The 23691-nt window shown below is 45.4% G+C and overlaps 1 long non-coding RNA gene across 1 annotated transcript in view; it reads right to left on the bottom strand.

The window, feature by feature from the left end:
- Positions 1 to 23691, bottom strand: part of LOC134967000 (uncharacterized) — a 118824-nt gene that overhangs the window by 51914 nt on the left and 43219 nt on the right. Inside the window, exon 2 of the long non-coding RNA XR_010188760.1 lies at positions 18675 to 18816. This is a non-coding gene — a long non-coding RNA (uncharacterized LOC134967000). The remainder of the gene's footprint in view (positions 1 to 18674; positions 18817 to 23691) is intronic.

The raw sequence follows: 23691 nt of genomic DNA, 5'->3' as shown, positions 1-23691 counted from the left end.
CCCTGGATTCCAAATCCTTTCCTTGTAGTGTCAGCTCTTCCGGGCACAGTTTCCCTAACTGAGGTCTGGAGGAGGGGCATAGAGGGAGGAGCCAGTGCACACCAGATGTAGTACCTAATCTTTCTTTTAAGAGTGCCCAGTCTCCTGCGGAGCCCGTATATTCCCCATGGTCCTTACGGATTACTCAGCATCCACTACGGACTACGAGAAATAGAATTACCGGTGAGTAAATTCTTATTTTTTCACATGCTGCTCCCTCTCCCTGGAATTCTCTACCTCTCCCCCTTAGACTCTCCACCCACTGGCTTATATATAGGCTTATATATAATGGGTGCAGTGTGTGTGGTGCACACGGGCCCCTGAGTCCAGAGGGGGCCCACACCGCACACATTTCTTCTATACTTACCTTTCCGGCGTCCATCGATGACTGTGTGTGGGCCCCCTCCTCTCCCATAGCTGTCACCGCCGCTGCTAGTGCACTGAGCGCTAGAGACTCTGGCACAGTGCCAGAGTCTACGGCGCATGCGCAGGACTCCAGAAATATCGCGTGGCGGCCATTTTTCGGAGTCCTGCGCTGTAGACTCTGGCACTGTGCCAGAGTCTCAGCGCTGACAGCGGCGGTGGCGGTTACAGAAGAGGAGGGGGCCCACACATGGAGTCTGCACACGGGTCTCCTCCTCTCTAGAAACGCTGCTGTCTCCACCACTCTACAAAACTTCAAATGGGCTCTCAAGACACATTTCTTCACCAAACCCGCCAAATCTCAGCCTAACCCTCTGTTCCACGCTCTCTGTCTACCCGATTTGTGCCACCCCTGTCTGTCTGCCCCTCCCCTGTAGAATGTAAGCTCTGATGAGCAGGGCCCTCTTCCCTCAAGTTCTTATGATTTTCTTACGTTAATAATCTTCAACTGCACCAACTACTGCGGTTTTCTGCCACCTGATACTTATTCCAGTGTCATCTGCTGATGTAGCTATGTTTATTAACCCTGTACTTGTCCTATATGGTCTTCAACTGTAAATCGCTGTTTTCCTGTTTTGATTATTTATGTACTCTGTAATTGGGCGCTGCGGAACCTTTGTGGGGCCATATAAATAAATAATAATAATAATAATAATAAATATTATTATTATCATTATAATAAAGTGAGGTCAAACCCCAGGGAGGTAAAAATAGAGAGAAAGGGCAGACCCAATCCACTTGCTGCATTGGAGAAATCACTGGTGGACGCAGGCTCCATACACATATTGTTGTAAGTATTGAAGCAGTTTATGACCACTCCTGCACCTCTTGTTTAGTTTTGTATAATTGTATATTAGCTGCATTGTTATTTCTAGTTGATGCAGGCTCCATATACATATTATCTAAATGCAGTTTATAAACATTTCTGCATCCTTATCTAACTCTGTATAGGGGGGTACACACGGAGAGATCCGTACTTAAAATCTAAGCAATCTTGCTAGATTGCTTAGATTTTAAGCACGGATCTGCCGTGTGTATGCCCTCCAGCGATAGCGATGCGCGGCCCCGCGCATCGCTATCGCCGATGCTAGATTGAGCTGCATGCAGGCTCAATTTAGCGGGTCGCTCACTTCACCGTTGTGTGAAGTGAGCGGCCCCCCCGTCGGCTTTCCCCCTCGCTCAGCACATCGCGCTGTGCTGAGCGGGATGAGAGATGTGTGCTGAGCGGTCTGTGTTAAGATCGCTCAGCACACATCTCTCCCGTGAGTACCCCCCTTATGGCTAGTTGCACAGAAAAAACATGTTTAGCTTCAACTAGGATTTTTTACTACAGAAACTGTTGGCAGTTTGTGAACTGCTTAAATGGCAATATAACAAATTAGTATGAGCGCGCGAATGCAATTGACATAAAATCTTTAATTACCATTAAGAAGCAATTAAAAATATAACATATACAAATTAGACAATGATATAATTAGGTAGGTTGCATATCACACCCTCGTTGGAGGCTATACCTCAGTTTGTTAATAATACATACATGACCTTATTCAGAGATATATGCAGCCAGACCTGTCTTCATCTCCTCGCATGCTGGGGGCCACCCAAGACAGGTGAGGCCACCTCCTGATGTATACGCAATTAGATTTCGGACACATCGGAAATAAGGTTGACCCCCGGCAGTGCAGTCTGGCTGAATGTGAACAAATGCTGTACCTCTTTTTAAGATGTACTTCATTTTATAACAGATAAATCCAAAATTTTAAGGGAATTTTATTGGATGCTCTTACGTATTATGGATCCGATTATTTCTAGATGACCTTATGTGTTAATGATATTCCTATATGGCTACCACTGCTTTGGTAGAGTATCACATACATACTTTGGGGGATATCCAACTAGCCCCGGTTTTTTTACCGGGGCTAATTGTCCCGCCGGGGGCTATCTAATTAGCCCCGATAAGCCGCGGCACGCGCCGGCTTATCGGGGATTTTGTTTTCGGGAGAAATTTTTTTTTTTTTTACACATGATTTAACAGGATAGCCTGTAAAAAAAAAAACGGTGAAACATCGGAAAAAAAGGCCGATAAACGCCCATTTTTCGGACCAGGTGTTTTAACGGGGATAATTGGATATCCCACTTTAAGTCACAAATACCACTGGCACCGAACATGTATGAGTGCTGTGGGTTCTAGCCTATTGTTTATATAAAATGTTTGTGGTCACACTGCTTCTTGCACCCCTATTGTCCATATGTAAATTAAATGTTAAGAAATTCCCCAGGTGTTTATTAATTGATATGCTTGGGTGTGGTTCCTGTCTCTTTAAAAGAGTGAGACAGGGCCAAAACCCATGATAGAGGCATATTGTGTATTTAAAATCCAAAAGATGCCTTAGAGCAATGCTCAGATTTTTGTAAATCAGTGTAGGGACTGACCAAATGGGAATGGCCATGAAGTGGCCTTTCAGCTTAACAAACTATTGCAATACTTTAAAACTAACATTCCCTGAATTCAGATGAATTACAGTTTGAAGTGTTAATATTAGGTGAGTGCTGAATTTGTATGATTATTTTATTTAAATGGTGTGGTCACAATACAACTGGCACCGCGGATGTATGAGTGCTGTGGGTTCTAGCCTATTTTATATATATATATATATTATGAATTTCAGATACCTGGCACTCCAATGTACTGTATATCGGTGGGGTATACTTGCCCGGGTGCCCCATTAGGTAATAGCCTCCAATATATGAGATGTGATGGCGGCAGTCTGAGGCTATGTAGCCTTAAATAGTATGCTTTATTTCAAAGTTTCGGGAATGTACCCATTCTCGGAACCGTGACAAGAGGTACATTCCCAAAACGTTGAAGCAAAGCATATTCTTTAAGGCTACATAGTCTCAGAGTGCTGCCATCATGTCACATATAATAGGATTTTAATTACCTACCGGTAAATCCTTTTCTCGTAGTCCGTAGAGGATGCTGGGGTTCCATTTAGTACCATGGGGTACAGACGGGTCCCTTGGGAGCCATGGGTACTTTAAGAGCTTAACAGTGTGGGCTGGCTCCTCCCTCTATGCCCGTCCTACCAGACTCAGTCTAGAAACTGTGCCCAAGGAGATGGACATACTTTGAGAGAAGGAAATACACAGATAGTGGTGAGATTCACACCAGCTCACACCGAATTGAAAAACCATGCTGACCAGTATGCAACATGGAGAAACCATGCCAACCAGCATGCAACATGGAGAAACCATGTTAACCAGCATGAAACATGAAGAAAACATGCTAACCAGCATGCAACTAACCCGCAGGAACTAGAAGAAACCCTGCTAACCAGCATAAAATAGGAACAGCAACAGCTGAACCAATACTTTACCAAGCAACAATGCAGGAAAACGAAGCACTGGGCGGGTGCCCAGCATCCTCTACGGACGAGAAAAGGATTTACTGGTAGGTAATTAAAATCCTATTTTCTCTTACGTCCTGGAGATTTAGTACCATGGGGATGTACCAAAGCTCCCAGTACGGGAGAGAAAGTGCTGAGGCAACTGCAGAACAGATTAACCAAACTTTCCTCAGAGGCCAAAGTGTCGAACTTGTAGAACTTAGCAAACGTGTTCGACCCTGACAAAGTAGCTGCTCGGCAAAGCTGTAAAGCCGAGATACCCCGAGCAGCCGCCCAGGAAGAACCCACTTTACGAGTAGAGTGGGCCTTAACAGACTTTAGACACGGCAAGCCTGCCGTAGAATAAGCATGCTGGATAGAAAACCCGATCCAGCGAGAAATTGTCTGCTCAGAAGCAGGACACCTAACCTTGTTGGGATCATAAAGGACAAACAGAGCGTCCGACTTTCTGTGACGAGAAGTTCTATTCACATATGTTTTCAAAGCCCTCACAACATCCAAGGACTTTGAGTAATCGAGGTGTCAGTAGCCACTGACACCACAATAGGTTGATATGAAAAGCCGACACAACCTTTGGAAGAAATCGCTGACGCATTCTGTGCTCCGCTCTATCCTCATGGAGAATCAAGTAGGGGCTCTTGTGCGACAATGTCCCCAATCCTGACACACGTCTCGCAGATGCCAATGCCAACAGTGTGACAGCCATCCAAGTAAGAAACTTTCCGTCCACCTCCTGCAAAGGTTCGAACCAATCTGATTTCAGGGACTGCAACACCACATTAAGATCCCAAGGTGCCGTAGGTGGCACAAAGGGTGGTTGGACGTGCAGAACTCCTATCAAGAATGTCTGAACCTCAGGGAGGGCAGCCAATTGTTTCTGCAAGAAAATGGACAAGGCCAAAATCTTTTGACGTTACTTCCTTCCTAGCCTGTAGGAATGACCTTTTTCGGAATGCCTTTTCGAACTAAGATCTGGCGTTCAATCTCCATGCTGTCAAACGTAGCCGCGGTAAGTCTTGATAAGCGAACGGCCCCTGTTGAGGAAGGTCCTCGCGAAGAGGAAGAGGCCTCGGATCCTCCAAGAGTAATCCCAGAAGATCCGCGTACCAAGTCCTTCTAGGCCAGTCTGGAGCAAAGAGGATCGCCTGAACTCTTGTTCTTTTTATTAGTTTGAGAATCCTTGGGATGAGTGGAAGTGGAGGGAACACATACACTGACTGGGACACCCACGGACTTACCAGGGTGTCCACCGCCACTGCCTGTGGGTCTCTTGACCTGGAACAGTACCTCCGAAGCTTCTTGTTGAGACGAGAGGCCATCATGTCTATCTGAGGTACAACCCCTTCGGCTTGTTACCTCTGCGAATACCTCCGGATAGAGGCCCCATTCTCGTGGATAGAGATTGCGTCTGCTGAGGAAGTCTGCTTCCCAGTTGTCCACTCCCGGAATAAAGATTGCTGACAGCGCCAGCACGTGTTTTTCTGCCCAGAGGAGGATTCTCGTCACCTCTGACATTGCAGCTCTGCTCTTCGTTCCGCCTTGCCTGTTTATGTAAGGCACCGCCCTGACATTGCCTGACTGAACTTGAATGGCTTGATCTTTCAGAAGATGTGCCGCTTGTAGAAGGCTGTTGTATATGGCCCTTAGTTTCAGAATGTTTACCGGAAGGAGAGCTTCCTGACTTGACCAGTCTTCCCCTTGGGTGACTGCTCCCCAACCTCTGAGACTTGCATCCGTGGTTAGAAGAATCCAATTCTGAATCTCAAAAACTGCAGCCCACGTGTAGGTGAGAAGTTTGCTGCCACCATAGGAGTGAATTTCTGGCTTTTGGCGACAGGCGTATCCGCTGGTGCATGTGAAGATGTGATCCCGACCATTTGTCCAGGAGAGCCATTTAGAAGAACCGTGCATGGAATCTTCCATACTGTAAAGCCTCGTAGGAGGCTACGATCTTCCCCAGAAGGCGAATGCACTGACGAACCGATACCCGGGCTGGCGTTAGGACATCCCGGACCATTGATTGGATCACCAACGCTTTCTGTTGGCTCCAAATGTGACTTTGGAAGGTTCAGAATCCACCCAAGATCCTGGAGTAGGCGAGTTGAGAGAGCAAAACTCTGTAACAGCCTCTCCCTGGAAGATGCTTTTAGCAGCAGATCGTCCAGATATGGAACTATGTTCACTCCCTGTCTGCCGAGGAGTAGCATCATCTCTGCCATGACCTAGGAGAACACCTCAGTGCTGTGGAGAGGCCAAATGGCAGTGTCTGGAACTGATAGTGACAGCCCAGCAGCTCAAATCTGAGATAAGACTGGTGAGGCGGCCAGATCGAAATGTGAAGGTACGCATCCTTGATATCCAGGGATACTAGGAATTCCCCCTCCACCAGACCTGAGATCACCGATCTCAGAAACTCCATCTTGAATTTGAATTCCCTCAAGTAGGGTTCAATGTTTTTAGGTCTTAGATTGGCCTTACCGAACCGTCCGGTTTCGGTACCACAAACAGGTTTGAGTAATAACCCTTGTGTTGTAGGGGAGGTGGAACTGGAACAATGACATTTGTTTGGCAAATGTTTGCATAGCTTCTAGCAGTAGTGTACTTCTTGTCCGAGAAGCTAGTAATATAATCTGTGAGGCGGGAGTACAAGAAACTCCAGTTTGCACCCCTGAGCAACCTAACCATTTCCAGAGGTCTAGGCAGGATATCGCCCAGATGTTTAACTGAAATCTCTTTAGTCTCCCTCCCACCTGTCTGATCCCCAGGCAGTGAGGTCCACCGACAAACCAAAGGGTTTGAGAAGGCAGAATCTGAAATCCGTCCCTGGGAACCTGGCAGTGCAGGTTTTATGGATTTTCCCCAACATCCTCTAAAGGAAGTGGAGGAACCCTTGGACTCATGCTTAAACCTTGCGGTTCGAATAGATTGCAGTGTAGGTGTAGGATATAATTTCCTGACCTGTGCAGCTGCGGAAGGAAGATATGTTGACTTATCCGCAGCTGGCATGGACATTCACGTATCCAGTGCGTCCCAACAGGGCCTCACCTGTGAAGGGCGGACCCGCCATACCTCTCTTGGATTCTGTATCTGCAGTCCATTGGTGTAGCCACCGTCCCCTGCTTGTCTAAACTGCCAGAGTAGTGGCCCCTGCGTGACGCAGGCCAATCTCCTTCATGGCCTCCAGCCGTGAAGCTTGTAGAATCGGGTAAGTGACATAGAAACAAGCAAATGTCACTCCTATACATACAATCTAAAACATCAAGTAAGGAGCCTGACCACGTAACTATAGCCCCAGAGAACTCCGCAAGCGAGAGTCTCTGAAGCACACCTGTAGCAGTGCACAGTATTAGAGTGTAGTCTCAATCTGCGATCAGTCTAATCCTTTATGGAGGTTGTACCAGGGACAGGTAACACAACCTTCTTTGACAATTTAGACAGTCTTTAGGGATGTGGATTATATCTCTGGGTGTACTCAGGTTTTCACAAATAGGGAGTTTAACGCTCTAAATAGTGTGAAGGCAATATATATATATATATATATATATATATATATATTTCAAAGTGTTCAGGTGTTGCGCAACAGGAACTGTTGTGAATCAGAGTTTATGATATCACAAAGAGTGCAGCTTCAGATCCCCTCCAAGCCACTGGAGTAAAGGTAAAGACTGTCGAAAAATGGAGAGCGCACTCTTGATTATATAAGAAGTAACAACTTTTACTTTGTAGCATTTGATTACATACATTAAAGGTTAAAATTCATCAGCATGGTGTTTCCACCGCAACTTAGCCGGTATATCTCCCGAACCACAGCTCGTCTAATCTCCGGCTCTGAATCCGGAGGATGACGTCACGGCGTCTACGTCACTTAGCCACGCCCAACGCGTTTCGTACGTCAGGTACTTCATCAGGGGGTGTGGTTCATTAACAACTTGATCTCCTTATATACCCGTTCTAGGTATTGTTCTCAATGAATTAATTACAACATGATTTCACTTAAAAATACAAATAGACAATTCATACAGCTTATGAACCATTGGCATTTTACAACTACTTCACAAAAGATAATCTCAAATTATCCATATTTTCAATATCGATTATCAAAGACTAATAATAACCTTACACGGTTTCACATCAATAAATCTATTAATTAACATTACAGCTGGAGTCCATCTCATACATAAATGAACAGCAAATTAGTTCGTATGATCCATTCACGCAAAGGTCTGCATCCTATCCTATGTGTCATACTTTCATACCCTATTTCTCTTCTAGAAAATGCCAGTGGAGATTACTGAAAATCGTTCTGATTTTTAAAGAGTTAATGTGCTTATTCTCTTCAGTCATCCGCCGCATATATGCCATTCGAGAACACCAGTCGGGACGTAGCCCTCAACCAAGAATCCCTATTTTTTATAGTTTACCTAAAGTGCATAAAAGGCTACAGAAACCCCCGGGTCGCCCTATCATTTCAGGGATAGGTTCAGTAAGTTCAAAGATCTCTGAATTTGTTGATGCACATATTAAAGAATATGTTACTTCATTGAAATCCTATACAAAGGATTCAACACATATTCTAAATGAGCTAGATCATTTTCAATGGGATAATACGTTCTCATGGGTTACTATCGACATAGAAGCACTCTATACAAGTATACCCCATGTGGGAGGTCTTGCAGCGGTGAAATCATTCTTGGATATAGATGAGAGTGTTACTGATAATAGGAAATCATTCATCTTGGAATGTATTAAATATATCTTAGAGAATAATTATTTTAAATTTCAGGAAACATTTTTCAATCAAGAGTGCGGGGTAGCAATGGGTACGCCGTACGCACCAAGTCTAGCGAATCTATACTTGGGTAAATGGGAGGAACAAGTAATAGAAAATAACAACCCCTTCATGTCATCTATATGTTTTTATAAAAGATTTATAGATGACATTGTGATGGTGTGGTCTGGTAGTGAGATAATGTTTGATGAATTCATGACTTTTCTAAATAAGAATACATTTAATTTACGGTTTACTTCCAATTTTCAAAGAACCAAGATAGAATTTTTAGATCTGGTATTGGACAGTACGGATTGTGTGGATGGTGGAAAGGTTAAGATGTACACACATATTAAGAAAACAGACCGTAACAGTTACATACATTATCATAGCTGCCACTATAAGAAATGGGTAGACAATATACCTTATTCACCGTTTATTAGACTCCGTCGGAATTGTTCCGATTTATCTAAGTTTGAAGAGCAGGCTGATATATATAAAAAACGGTTTAGAAATAAAAAATACCCTGAACACGTTATTGAGGGTGCCTTTAATAGGGCGAAAGAAAGAAACAGATCTGAACTAGTAACGTACAAACAAAGAGAGCATGACCAGGAGAGATTCTCCATTCCATTTATAACTAAGTACAATACTAAAGGGAATGTTATCAAAAGGATCTTACAGAAACATTGGGATGTTTTACATCTAGATCCGATACTACAGAAAGTGATTCCAACACACCCACAGGTAGTGTTTAGAAGATCCTGTTCCCTTAAGAGTAAATTAGCCCCTAGCAATTTGAAGAATGTTACTGTACCACGAGTGGATAGATTGGAGGGATTCTATGCATGTACTAAATGTAAGGTATGCAAATATGTTAATAAGGATCATAAACAATTTTTTAATTCCAATAATACCAAATCATGGAAAATTAAGGGAAAATTAAGCTGTCTTAGTTCATATGTGATTTATCTTTTAGAGTGTAAGTGTGGGAAACGCTATGTAGGCAAAACTAAGCGAGTGCTTAAATTGAGGATTTTGGAGCACACACGTAATATCATTCACAAAGTTGAAAACCATAGTGTGCCACGACATTTTACAAATTGTTGTGATTCACAATTACAAGGTTTTTCATTTAAAGCTATTGAGCGGGTAGAGTTGGATGAGAGGAAAGGTAACATCCTCAATTTGCTTTCAAAGCGAGAAACCTTTTGGATCTCTACACTAAACACACTGGCTCCAGATGGTCTGAATGAAGGCTGTGATATTGTGCCGTTCTTGGAAGGCTGACTCTGTGTGCATGTATGTTAGAGTATACCAGTGGCAGCGGCTACGTCCCGACTGGTGTTCTCGAATGGCATATACGCGGCGGATGACTGAAGAGAATAAGCACATTAACTCTTTAAAAATCAGAACGATTTTCAGTAATCTCCACTGGCATTTTCTAGTAGAGAAATAGTGTATGAAAGTATGACACATAGGATAGGATGCAGACCTTTGCGTGAATGGATCATACGAACTAATTTGCTGTTCATTTATGTATGAGATGGACTCCAGCTGTAATGTTAATTAATAGATTTATTGATGTGAAACCGTGTAAGGTTATTATTAGTCTTTGATAATCGATATTGAAAATATGGATAATTTGAGCTTATCTTTTGTGAAGTAGTTGTAAAATGCCAATGGTTCATAAGCTGTATGAATTGTCTATTTGTATTTTTAAGTGAAATCATGTTGTAATTAATTCATTGAGAACAATACCTAGAACGGGTATATAAGGAGATCAAGTTGTTAATGAACCACACCCCCTGACGAAGTACCTGACGTACGAAACGCGTTGGGCGTGGCTAAGTGACGTAGACGCCGTGACGTCATCCTCCGGATTCAGAGCCGGAGATTAGACGAGCTGTGGTTCGGGAGATATACCGGCTAAGTTGCGGTGGAATTGCTGATGAATTTTAACCTTTAATGTATGTAATCAAATGCTACAAAGTAAAAGTTGTTACTTCTTATATAATCAAGAGTGCGCTCTCCATTTTTCGACAATATATATATATATATATATATGTATAAAATATTGCTCATCCCTACTAGCCTCAAACTATATGTTGCACCCCTCATATGTCAGTTGCATTATATGGCAAGTGTACGCTTTTCAGGGTACGTAGTTGGGGTGAGAGGCGTGGGATTTGATTCCCCAGACATCTCAAAACTGTGGCTTCTTCCCAGCATGGGACATATTTGAATATATGTGAAAGTACACTTTATGGAGGCCACCCCAGGGGGATCTGCCACCGGAGCCTGAGAATTTGTACAGTTTTGAGCATGGTATAGACTCCCCAGGAGAAGATATATATTCTGCATTACAGGATAAAGTCCCCCAAATATGGTACAGTGGGTTACACACACACATACACACACACACACACACACACACACACACACACAGGAAAATGTCAGTACAATTTCCCCCCTAGAATACCTTCAGAGAGTCACAGAGTACAAGGAGCGAGCCACACCGCGCCCTTATAGGCTTTTATTATAATAAAAAAAAAACCTCTGACTAGCTGAACCTTAACAGGGTAGTTAGTATCGAATGACACTCCCCCCATATCTATAACACAGTGTTACTTATGTGGAGGGCAGCGCTTCCTGCCAGCGTCTCTGCTGATGAACTGCAGGGAGAAAATGGCGCTGGTGAGAGCTGGATCCGCTCTGAGGAGAAGTCCCGCCCCCTGTAATGGCGCGCCTTCCCACACTTTTTATATTATACTGGCCTGAGGTATTTTTTTAGCTAACAGCGGGATTACCGCTGACCCAGGACGCCCCTCACAGCACCGTACACAGTGTGCCTCTGAGCCTTCTGGAGCGCAGCCTGTCAGGGCTGTGCTCCCACTCTTGTGCCGCCATTCCCACCGGTGACCAGCTCTCTGGGCCGCCGGCGCTGTACTCACCACTCTTCTTTCTTTTGGCTTTGTTAAGGGGTGGCGGCCGTGCTGCGATAGTGATCAGTCGCCTTGTGGGCTTGTGATCAGCATCCTCAGGAGCTCAGTGTCCTGTCAGCGGAGATAGAGAATCATTAACTTCTACAGTTGGTTCCTACTCCTCCCCTAAGTCCACGAAGCAGGGAGGCTGTTGCCAGCAGCCTGCCTGAACCTAACTAAACTCAGAAAATAATAAAACTAGAAAAACTCCTAAGAGCTCCCCTAGCTGTGACCGGCTCCTCCGGGCACATTTTCTAAACCGAGTCTGGTAGGAGGGGCATAGAGGGAGGTGCCAGCCCACACTGTTAAGCTCTTAAAGTTCCCATGGCTCCCAAGGGACCTGTCTATACCCCATGGTACTAAATGGAACCCCAGCATCCTCTAGGTGATAAGAGAAATATAATTATTATTTATTACCAGCTATTCATATAGCGCACACATATTCCGCAGCAAGAATATTTGGCCATTCACATCACTCCCTGTCCCAGTGGAGCTTACAATCCATATTCCCTACCACATGTACAAACACACACACATACACACTAAGGACAATATTTTTGTTGTAGGACAATTAACCTAATAGTATATTTTTGGATTGTGGGAGGAAACCGGAGCACCCAGAGCACTGCCACGCAAGCAGGGGGAGAATGTACAAACTCCACGCAGTCAAGACCGTGGTGGGAGTCGAATCCACAACCTTAGTGCTGTGAGGCAGTAATGCTAAAGGTATGCAATTACAATAGCAGCTGTCGGGATCACAGCATTCAGGAGACTGGCGCCGGAATCCCGACAGCCAGTAAAATACAGACGCCCAGAATCCCAAACACCTTCTCGTATTCCCATTCGGTTGGTGGGTCCATGCAACCAACGGAGTGAAAATATAACCTGTGGCGAGCGCAACGAGCCCACTTGGGGACTCGCTCCCGCAATTCCGGTATACTGACAGCCGGCATCCCTTCTGCCGGGATATCATATGTATTCCATGCTAACAACCTATGATACTGTATATACACAGGTTCTGTGGCTGATAAAATCCTGATAAAATGCAGGCTTGAATTGTAGCCAGCCATGGAAACGATAAATCATAAGTGTCCTGGATTAAAGAGCTAGTATGGCAAGTATCTGTATGTATATATATATTTGTTATAGTAAGAATATAATTGGTTCAATGCTTTTCGGCCTCCCAGCATGCAACAGGCCCGTCCATATATCCCCGCCTTTTGGCTCAGGAAAATCAGTTATATTCCAAAGCTCAAGGCAGGAGCATCATAGATAGCCCTAATAAGGCGAGAAGAACACACATATACACCCTTCCATACAAGAAGGAAGAGGTTAGTGAGTAAAGGGATCTTCAAACCAGGTGCTTCACGCTGCCTTACATATCTGTTCTGCTGAAGCACCACGTTGTGTTGCCCATGATGGACCTACCTTACGAGTAGAGTGAGATCAGCTTGAGAATATGCTTCTGAAATAGTCATCTGAAGCCACCTTGCCAGTGTCTGCTTATCAGCAGGCCATCCTTCTTGTGAAATCCATAAAGAGTGTAGAGAGAATCTGTCTTTCTGATGGCACTGGTATGATCCACGTAGATCCTTAAGGCACGGACCACGTCCAGCGATGCATCTCCCACAGAAAGGCCCGGTACATGGAAAGCTGGGACTACAATTTCTTCGTTAAGGTGGAATTTTGACACCACCTTGGGAAGATACCCAGATCTAGTTCTGAGAACTGCTTTATCTTTATCTGGATAAAAAAAAATCAGAAATCGGGAACGACATGACAATGCCCCTAAATCTGACACTCTTCTAGCTGACACCATGGCCAGTAGAAAGAGAACTTTAGCTGTCAACCATTTAAGATCCACTTTATTAAGTGGTTCAAATGGGGCAACTTGAAGGGCCTTTAGGACTAAATTTAAGTCCCAAGGCACTGTAGGAGGAACAAAAGGAGGTTGAATGCGCAGCATTCCCTGGAAAAAAGTACGCACATCCTGTAAATTGGCAATTTTCTTTTGGAATCATACAGTCAATGCTGATACATGCACTCTCAAGGAAGCCACCTTCAAACCTTTATCTATTCCTGCATGAAGGAATGCTAAGACCCTGGAAACTCTGAAGGACTTAGGGTCCATTTTCCGTTCACTGCACCAGTGAATATAGGTTTGCCATATTCTGTGATAAATACGAGCTGAGGAAGGTTTCCTTGCTCTGATCATTGTTTGAATTACCTGTTGTGAGAATCCTCTTGACTTCAGTATAGAGGTTTCATGAGCCCTGCCGTCAGACAGTCGATCCAGATGTCTGTGATAACAAGGACCCTGCATCAGTAGATCTGGACGTTGAGGGAGCAGAAATGGAGCATCCATCGACATTCTCTGCAGATCTGTGTACCAATGCCTTCTGGGCCAAGCCGGAGCTATTAGTATCACGGCACCCTTTCCTTGTTTTATCTTTGTCACCACCCTGGGTAATAGGGTGATTGGAGGAAACACATAAGCCAGATGAAAGTTCCATCTCACTGACAGGGCATCTACAAAGCTCGCTCTGGGATTCGTTGTTCTTGACCCGTATGCGAGAACTTTGTTGTTCTGATGGGATGCCATGACATCCATCTCTGGCAACCCCCACTTGTCTACTAGGATCTGGAAGACCTCTGGGTGTAGAGCCCATTAACATGCCTGAATGGCGTGTCGACTGAGAAAATCCGCTTCACAGTTTAGGACTCCCGGAATGAACACTGCGGACAAGGCTGGATGATGAAGTTCTGCCCACCTTAGTATGTGACTTACCTCCCTCATCGCTTTTTTCGGCTATTAGTTCCTCCCTGATGGTTGAGGTACTCTACTGCCGTGGCATTGTCCGAGTGGATCTGAACTGGTTTTTCCCGAAGAATGTCCTTTGCCTGAATCAGTCCGAAGTTCCAATATATTTATTGGCAAGCAACCTTCCTTGGTCCACTTCCCCTGGAAACACAACCTTCCTGACACTGCTACACAGCCCTGGAGACTGGCATCTGTTGTCAGAATTACCCAGTCAGATATCCAAAAGGGTCTCTCCTTGTCCAGATGGGATGTATGTAGCCACGAGGCTAATGACCTTCTTACTTCTATCGTAAGAACCATATTCTGCGTTTTTATCATCTGATGCAACCCATTCCATTTGGCAAGGATCAGATGCTGCAGAGGCCTCGAGTGGAACTGTGCATACTCCACCATGTTGAATGTTGACACCATTGCATTGCTGCATGAATGGATACCTTTTGACTGTGTAGTAAGTCCTGAATCCTTGACTGAACCTTGGATATCTTGCTCAGAGGTAAAATTACTCTCTGAAGACTTGAATCCAGTACAGCCCCCAAGTGAGTCATCCGCTGTGACGAAACCCGAGACGATTTTGACCAATTTATGAGCCACCCATGCCTTTGCAGACACCCATGCCACCCATGCCTTTGCACCCATGCCTTTGTCTGTTGCAGATGACATAGGAGCAATTCCTGTGACTGTGCCAGGATTAAAAGATCGTCGAGATATGGAAAAATTCTTATCCCCTGCTGGCGGAGATAAGCTGCCATTACCACCATAATCTTGGTAAATACTCTGGGAGCTGTGGCTAACCCAAAAGGTAGGGCCTGGAAATTAAAATGCTGTTGGAGGATAGCGAACCTGAGAAAGCACTGATGTGACAGTGCTATAGGAACATGTAAGTAAGCATCCTGTATGTCCAGGGATACCATATAATACCCTGGCTCCATAGCCAGAATGATGGAACATAAAGTTTCCATATGAAACCAAGGTACCCAAATGTACTTGTTCAGCACTTGAGATTGAGAATGGGCCAAAATGACCCATTTGGTTTCTGAACTAGAAACAAGTTGGAGTTAAAACCCTGTCCTCCTTGTGTAGGAGGAATGAGAATGACTACTCCTGACTGAAGCAATTTCTGAACTGCCTCTTGCAAAGCCCTGGCCTTAGTCTATACCCGAGACGGGCTGGTACAAAAAACCTTCGATGAGGGTGCGTCTTGAAGGTAAAAGCATAACCTAGAGATACCGCTTTCTGCACCCAGGCATCTGTTGTAGACTGCTGCCAGATCTGTGCAAACTAAAGAAGTTAGCCCCCCACCCTGGGATCCCCCAGGTGGAGGCCCACACCACCATCTGGCTGATGGCTTATTATTTGTTTTACCATCCGGTCCTCTGGTTGCCCAATGCTGTTTAGTTTTACCAGACTTGTTGTATTGGGACTGCCTGCCATCACTTTTTCCTTTAGCTTTTCCTTGAGACCGAAAAGGACGAAAAGCTGGAACTTTAGGTTTGAAATTGTATGTGGAAGGAAACTTTACCTTCTTGGAGTCTGCTTCTGACTCTAAAATATCTGTCAATTCTTTACCAAAAAGAATATCTCCAGAAAAAGGCAAAGATTCTAAAACCTTCTTAGAGTCTGAATCAGCTTTCCACGTACGTAGCCAAACTGCTCTACGAGCAGCTATTGTTGGAGCTGATGCCCTGGAGGCAAGCTGAAGCCATGGCTGGCCTTATGACTGCCCCAGACAGGGAAAAACGGTTTTTAAAAAACCATCCACTCTCCTATCCGTGACATCATTTAATGATGTTGAAGGCAAAGGTAATGTAGATTTTCGCACTAATTGAATCACATGCGTATCTACTTTAGGAGCCACCTCCCTTTTTAAACAAACCCCAGCTGGAAGAGGATCATTGGAATTCCATTTCTTAGGAACTCTAAACTCTTATTGGGCGTAGCCCAAGCCTCTTCCGTGATTTCCGTCAGCTGATCTGACCCTGGAAACTCAGTCTTAACTGTTTTGGGACGTTTAAACACAGGTGCCTTGGTTTTTAATACAGGCTTTGCATAATTCTCTAAGGAAAGAATGGCTTTCATTGCTTTAATTAACACAGCTATATCCACTGAGCTGAGACCTTCCTCCTCCTCATCGTATGCCGAAGCAGAGTTTATTGAGCTTTCATCCTTCAATAAATCCTCATCTGAAACATGTGTAGCCTGTGAGGATGAAGATTTACTTACCACTGGCTTATCAGCCTGTTTCTTTTGAGAGGCTGCTGCTGGAAGTGATAAACTGCAGGTGGGAAGCTGCATATAAGGGTTAATCGTGTAACCTATCCAGTACAGGAGTTGGAGGAATTATCCGTTCAGCTATACTAGATAATGTCTGCGCAAACATAGCCCAAGGTGGATCAACCTGCACTTGAATCTGCCTTGTATTTTTCAAGAGACCCTGGTGAAAGCTAAAACAATTTGCACACAAACCATCCAGAACCTTATCCTGAGAGGTTAACACAGCTTTGCAAGACAAACATGATATGAGTGTTGGTGTTGCTGTGAGTGTATCTTCCTCACCTTTGCCACTATTAGACATGATAAGTAATCAACACTTCCACAGTGTACTACACAATTTGTGACTAATCACTTTAAGCTTTTTAAAGTGACCTACAATCCAACCCTACCCATGCACCAGCATTGAGGATCGGAATAGAAAAAAACTGACAGAATATATAGTAAAGTCAGCAATCACACTAGCAGTCAGTCACATGTTATGCATTAGTATAATAAGCAATATGAGCACATCATCAACTACAACTACATTTCAAGTATGTAGGAGAACATATTACTGAATCATGTTTAAACAGATCTATCGTATTCATACGCATAGCGAACGCATAGTCGCCGCCCACTGGGGAGTGTATTATAGCTTTGCAAGTTTGCGAACGCCTGTGCAGCCGAGCAGTACAAAAACAGTTTGTGTTGTTTCTGAGTAGGTCTGAACTTACTCAGCCGCTGCGATCACTTCAGTGTCCGGTCCCGGAATTGACCTCAGACACCCGGCCCTGCAAACACTTGGACACGCCTGCATATTTCCAACCACTCCCTGAAAATGGTCAGTTGACACCCACATATGCCTTCTTACTGTCAATCTTTTTGCGATCAGCTGTGAGAATGGATTTTTCGTTAAATCCATCACCGAGCAATGATCTGCTTTGTACCTGTACAACGTGCCTGCGCATTGTGGTGCATACGCATGCACAGTAGTGACTTAATCACTGCGCTGCGGAAAATGGCAGCGTGCGATCAAGTCGGAATGACCCCCTTAGTGCTGTATTACCCGTACTCAGAGTGGGATACAGGGAGACTCACCTCGCTTCCAGGACCGATCAATACGTTAGCGAATGCTGAGTGGATTCAGACGCTACTAGTGTACACTGCCGCTCCATGAACCTATAGTGAACACAGACGCACCCGTCACACAGCCGCCTATGCTGCGACTGGGTCCCCTTCGTGTACAGCGTCTGAGATGGAAGCGGGAAACAGTTCATGGCTGGAGACTCAGAGGAAACTGGTCATGAACTGGGGGGAGGTTCGACCAGGAGAGCGTCTGACTCCCCACTGCTGACATCAACCCTAGGGATCGTGGCCTCATACTATTCCTGGAGCCTCTGATCCCTAAGGCCTAGCGCTAATGCACCCAAGGTGGCAGCCGCGTCAGTGACTGTTTTGTAGTTCCCTCTCAAAACAGTGCGGCTGTGTCCGTATTCCCCTTCTAAGTGGAACCGATGCCTTACCTTCTCCCCATGCTCCTGCCACAGCCTGGTAACGTCTGCTGGACCACTCAAGAAAAAATAGTAAAACTATAAAAATAACATAAGAAAGCTTAGGGCTGCTAAAAACCAGCAGCCCTCTGACCATGCTCCGGCTCCTGCCGCACCAAACAAAAAACTGATTTGCCTGAGCCAGTGGGCGGGGATATATGGGCGGCCCCGTTGCATGCTGGGAGCCTTAAAAGCTTTGACCGACTGGTGCAAATCTGCTGCAGCTTCATCATATCCCAATGTTATCCTGTGGATAACCTGTGGACCCTGCCATGGAAAAAGTTAATTTTGTGCCAAAATTCTAGCTTTATAAGCAGTGGTGGGTGGAGGTGAATGGGCATATCATATGGGGCACACAGTTGCACAGTTAGGGCATATTGTGACGGTCAAAATTAAAAAGACAACACTTTATAAGTGATTGTATAAGCATACCTCCCAATTGTCCTGCCTTTCTCATCGGCACTATTGTCCTGCAGATGGGGAGCCAAGTTCCATCACTGCTGCTCTGATGAACGCGTGTCGTCCACACACCTGCTGTGACCCCTTCTCTTGCGCATTTCTCCTGTCCCAGTCACTGTAAATGTTGAGAAGTATGGTAAGAGCCTAATCTATATGCTGCAGCTACAATACCCTACATGACTCACGATGAATTTACAGCTGCCAATTCAGCTTGTATAGTGGTCAAATTACCAGTTAATGAAATGTGTTGTGCTCTACATGATCAATTATAGAATACAGGGGGTAGATGTAAGACTAGTCGCTATGGGGAGAAGAGGTATCAGTGCGCTGATACTGTTTCTCCCCCATGTACGAAGGAGAAGGACGCAAGGTGACAGGAGCGCTATGCCCCTGTCATTATCTGCGCTGCTAACAGTGCCGGTTCTAGACCTTGTGGCGCCCAGGGCGAAAGTTTCCTTTGGTCCCCCCCCCCCTCCCTGACGGTGAAACAGGGTTAATGCGCGCCGCTGGCGTGTGTAAAAATAATGGGGGCGTGGCTTCATAGGGAAGGGGCGTGGTCAGTTTTGCTCCCTGTAGTTTTACCCCCGTAGAGTTGTGCACCCTGTAGAGCTGTGCCCACAGTAGCGGTTGTGCCCCCTCCAGCTGTTGTGCCCCCAGTAGCTGTTATGCCCCCTGCAACTGTGCCCCCAGTAGTTATGCCCCCTGCAGCTGTTGTGCCCCCTGCAGCTGTGCCCCCAGTAGCTGTTATGCCCCCTGCAGCTGTGCCCCCTTGAAGCTGTGACCCCAGTAGTTGTGCCCCCCTTAGTGTGCCCATCAGTAGCTTTACCACTAGTAAAAAAATACTTACCAGCCCCATTCCTGCTTCACGACCACTGCACTCCATCTCCGCCGCCGACTGCCACTCCTCTGATCTATGGGAGAGACGTCATGACGTCTCTCCCATAGCGCCGCACAGAAAGGGCCTCTCCGCGAAGTGAAACTAGATGCTGCCTCACTGCGCATCTAGATTCCCTTCGCGGAGAGGACCTTTTCCTAACCACCGCCATCCTAGTTAGTAGGGGCTCTTGCCACGGCGGCAGCGCCGCCCCGGGCAAAAGTCCTGCTTGCTCGTGGCAAGAGCCGCTACTGGCTGCTATCTGTAAAATAGCACTCCGATATGCAGGGCAATGTATGACACCTGCAGATATTGATTTAGACAGCTGCAGGTGTCATTCCCCATAATCACAGCAGGGATAGCGCTGTACCTGACTGGGGCAGCTGCCAGCTCCGGGCTGCATGTGAGATCTTGCGCATGCATAGAGGTGCCGGCCGGGGAAGAGAGACAGCGCATCGGCACTAAGCTGATGTGCTCTGTGCTCAGGTGGGGATTGCTGGAGGGGGAAGACTAATTGGCAGAAGAAAAATCCCTTCCCTATAATTACTGCCTGACTGATATATTTTATCAATGTAGCGAGGCCCTAGCTATGAGGCATGGTCATAGGGCACTGGAGGCAATCAGGTCTGCAGTGAGGTCAGCATAGAAACCAAGAGAGGAAGAGGAGTACTTAAAGGTGTCCAATACCCCCTTTTCTACCAAACTTATAACCCAGGTTATTGTCGGGGCAACCCAGGTCCAAGTTTGGTGGGAAAAGGGGTCAGAAAAATAACCCGGTTTGCGTTCCCAGGAATCTGACCATGGTAGCTACCAGTGTTGAACCCAGGTAATGGTGTGGTGTAGACGAGCAACCTGAGTTATCCAACCCATCTTCAAGCACCGGCAGGGGGTAGATCCGCCACCAACCTGAGCCCAGTCTGTAATGGGTATGGGGTTTCAAGCCGCTGTGACACAACTTGAACCCAGGTCGGACCAGGCAGGTTTTTTTGGGAGGGAGGAGGGGGGGTGGGGGGGGGGTGTTGGTGGAAAAGGGGTATAAATGTTCATGAGTTTACCAGAACGTCAGTGGAATAAAAAGACAAATGCACAGTAAATGCACGGAGCATGCTACATTATTGAAATCTTAAATCCAACATTTTATTTTTTTTATTGGAAAGGTGTGAAGTACAACGATGGAAGTAATCCGTTCTATTGCAAAGCACTTTTCAGCCATTAAAAGCACTTAGATGTGTAGGAGCACTGACTTTATAGAATGGACCTGGGGAAATCTATCTAATACGTACATATGCAGTATTTGCATTGGAGATTGAGTGCCCTCTTTTTAAACTAAACGTCTCAAATCAATTTGTGCAAATGTGATAAAATCTCTGGCTAAAATCCATGCATTGCCTCATGACTTTGTTTTATATTGTTGATAGCACTAGTATAATCCTAGCCTAAATTCATATTATCAGACTCGTGCACACATGACTACATAACAAGGATCCTGAATGAAACGCTTTGCCGTCCTCCACTATGCGGCACAATCAGATTATAGAATGACCAGCCAATCTCCAAGGAGTTGCTTATCAAGACTCATTTGAGACTTGAATCACACCTTCCCGATGTCTGCTGGAAAAGCATATGGCATGCGCCTGTATTTTGTGTTTTCCATCACTTTTCCAGTAAATAACATAAGATTTCAACTATGGTTCAAAAGGTAGGGTAGTAGGAAATACTACATGTTTTAAAAGCAATAAAGATTACGGTAACTTTTTCCCAGGGAACAAACTTCCCTTTAAGAGCGAGCCTCTCCTGCTGTGTCTTTCGGGGATGATAACCATCTCTAGTAGTCTTGTAGGGCAGTCTTATCACAGACTTTGCTGGTGAACTGCATGAGACCATGGTGCACCTTGCTACGGGGACAGGCTCAAACACCTCTCAGCCAAAACATTAATTAAAAAGCATTAATAAAGCGCAGAAAAGTCCCTAGTCTGTTCAATAAGCGGCCACCTGGTTATCCGGCCTAGCTGGCCGACTGGGAGACTCCCGCAGGGACACATCTCTGCCTTGCTGAAATGAAGAACGGCCTTATTAAACCCTGGGAGATTGCCTGCAAGCTTCACACATGTGGGACATCACATATTAACCCCTATGCCGTCAGACAATGCCGCATGCAACGGAGCTAGGCAAGGCGATCTCCCTCTTCATTTCACCTCCTACATGGGCAATGATTCACAAGTGACTATGGAAAAGCCATCAAAATAAGTTTACTCTAATTGAACATTGGAATTACTTTAAACAATAACAAAAAGGGCTAAATTCAAATTAAAAAAGCAACAACTTTTTGTAGTGTAAAATTGGACTTCAAAACTTACTGTTTACAGTTGGAGAAAGGGAAATACTTTTATATGGGTTTGTATTGCGCGACCGGCGGTGGGGCGAGCGCATCAAGCACCTTGCGGGCTCGGTGGCAACTTGCTGCCCCCATGGTTTCTATTCTTGTACTATGGGTGTCGTGGGAATAGTCCCTATTGGTCAGCATGCCGACCGTCGGGATTGTGAGGGTGCGGGATGTATGAGGAGGTAATGTGACAGGCGGTCTCCTGACTAATTGGGAAGGGGGTGGAATTCAGTTGGTTTTCCCTGCAGCTGCCACCAGCTGGCGCCCAATGGAGCAATTCAATTGTTGCTCCGTTTGGGTGTGAATAGCCATAGGCACACATGTGTTAGTGCAGAGCCTCCTGAGGTGGCGAGCTGAATGTGAGAAAAAGGCACTCACGCAGCACTTTTTTGCGTTGCGCCCATCCCTTTAGATGGGTTCAGCTGCTTTATGCGGCTAGAACTGGTCTATTTGGGCACGGTGTGCACCCAAAAAATTAGGGGAAAAATGTAATTTCCTCCTTAATGCTCAATGGGGTAACATTTTCAGAAATCATTTTGAAAAAAAAACACTTTTTTTGTTTAATGTGAAATTTATGCTATTTACAACCATGTTTGTGCATTTTATTCATTGTAAATTTTTATTTTATTTTAAATCAATAGTTATACTAAGCTTTAACAACAAGGTGTACAGGATTAAGAAAATTAAGGGTGGGGGGGCAAGGTAAGTAGTAAGTATTCAGAATGCAAACAGGGTGGCCACACTGCGTGCTCAGAAATAATTCAGATCTTCCAGCGTTTATACAGCCACAGCACCCCATCCACCCACTAAATCTGGTTCATGACAACCATCCAAAACCAGCAGGATCACAGTGTACACAAAACTTTGCTTTATCAGCAATTTGGGCTGCATGCTCACTACACAGCCTCAGAATGTTTAGCCTTCACGCAAGCACCCAGATATACCTGCAAGTGGAGGTGCAACCAAGATGAGTATGGGCTCTGAATCACTCATCGTTGCATACACTCAGCTCAGATGTATGCACAGTGTGCAAAAAAATAATAATCACAAGATCAATCTGCTAAACTTGCATGCAACAGCCTCTAAACACTCTCCGAAGGTCACTCTGCATGCTGATGGCTGTCAAGCTATTATTTTCTCTTGTATCTCATTCATTCTTTGTCCCCTATAATAATAATCGGCTATTGGTACCCTCAAATTGACTGCTGACAGTAGGAAAGTGTATCAAGCATACAATATATTAACTGTTCTCCTGCAGGCGCAATGAGATGCAAAGAGCAGCTATGGGGGAGCTATAAGCAGACATCCCTTCAAATGGGATGCGTACACTGGTCATCTTAAACCTAAGACAGACAAGATATAGGGCTATCAGACTATGAATGTAGGGTGATGCCAATGGGTGCCTAATCTCTGCAACCTTATTTTCAGTATGACCAGATGTTAAAGTGAGCCAGAACGGAGAAGACTGAACACAGTTTCGCCTTCTTCGGCCCACCGAACCCAATGTCAGTCCAGCGCGGCAGGGAGATGCCGGGCGCCCACTGAGATATTGTTACCAGCGGGCGCCGGGTCCTTCCCCTCAGCAGCAGTCGGAGGCAGAAGCTCACTCCTGAGCTCAGGCTTCCGGCAGTGTGCGGGCGGCTGTGCGGCGCTATGAGAGAGACATTATGATGTCTCTCCCATAGTTCTGAAGAGCAGGCAGCCAGGCGGAGGGCAGCGGTCTGGAAGCAGGA

The sequence above is a fragment of the Pseudophryne corroboree genome, chromosome 10 (genome assembly GCF_028390025.1).
Source record: "Pseudophryne corroboree isolate aPseCor3 chromosome 10, aPseCor3.hap2, whole genome shotgun sequence".
NCBI lineage: Eukaryota > Metazoa > Chordata > Amphibia > Anura > Myobatrachidae > Pseudophryne > Pseudophryne corroboree.
Note: the sequence above shows the minus strand (reverse complement) of the source record. Positions and strands in the feature narration are given on the sequence as shown.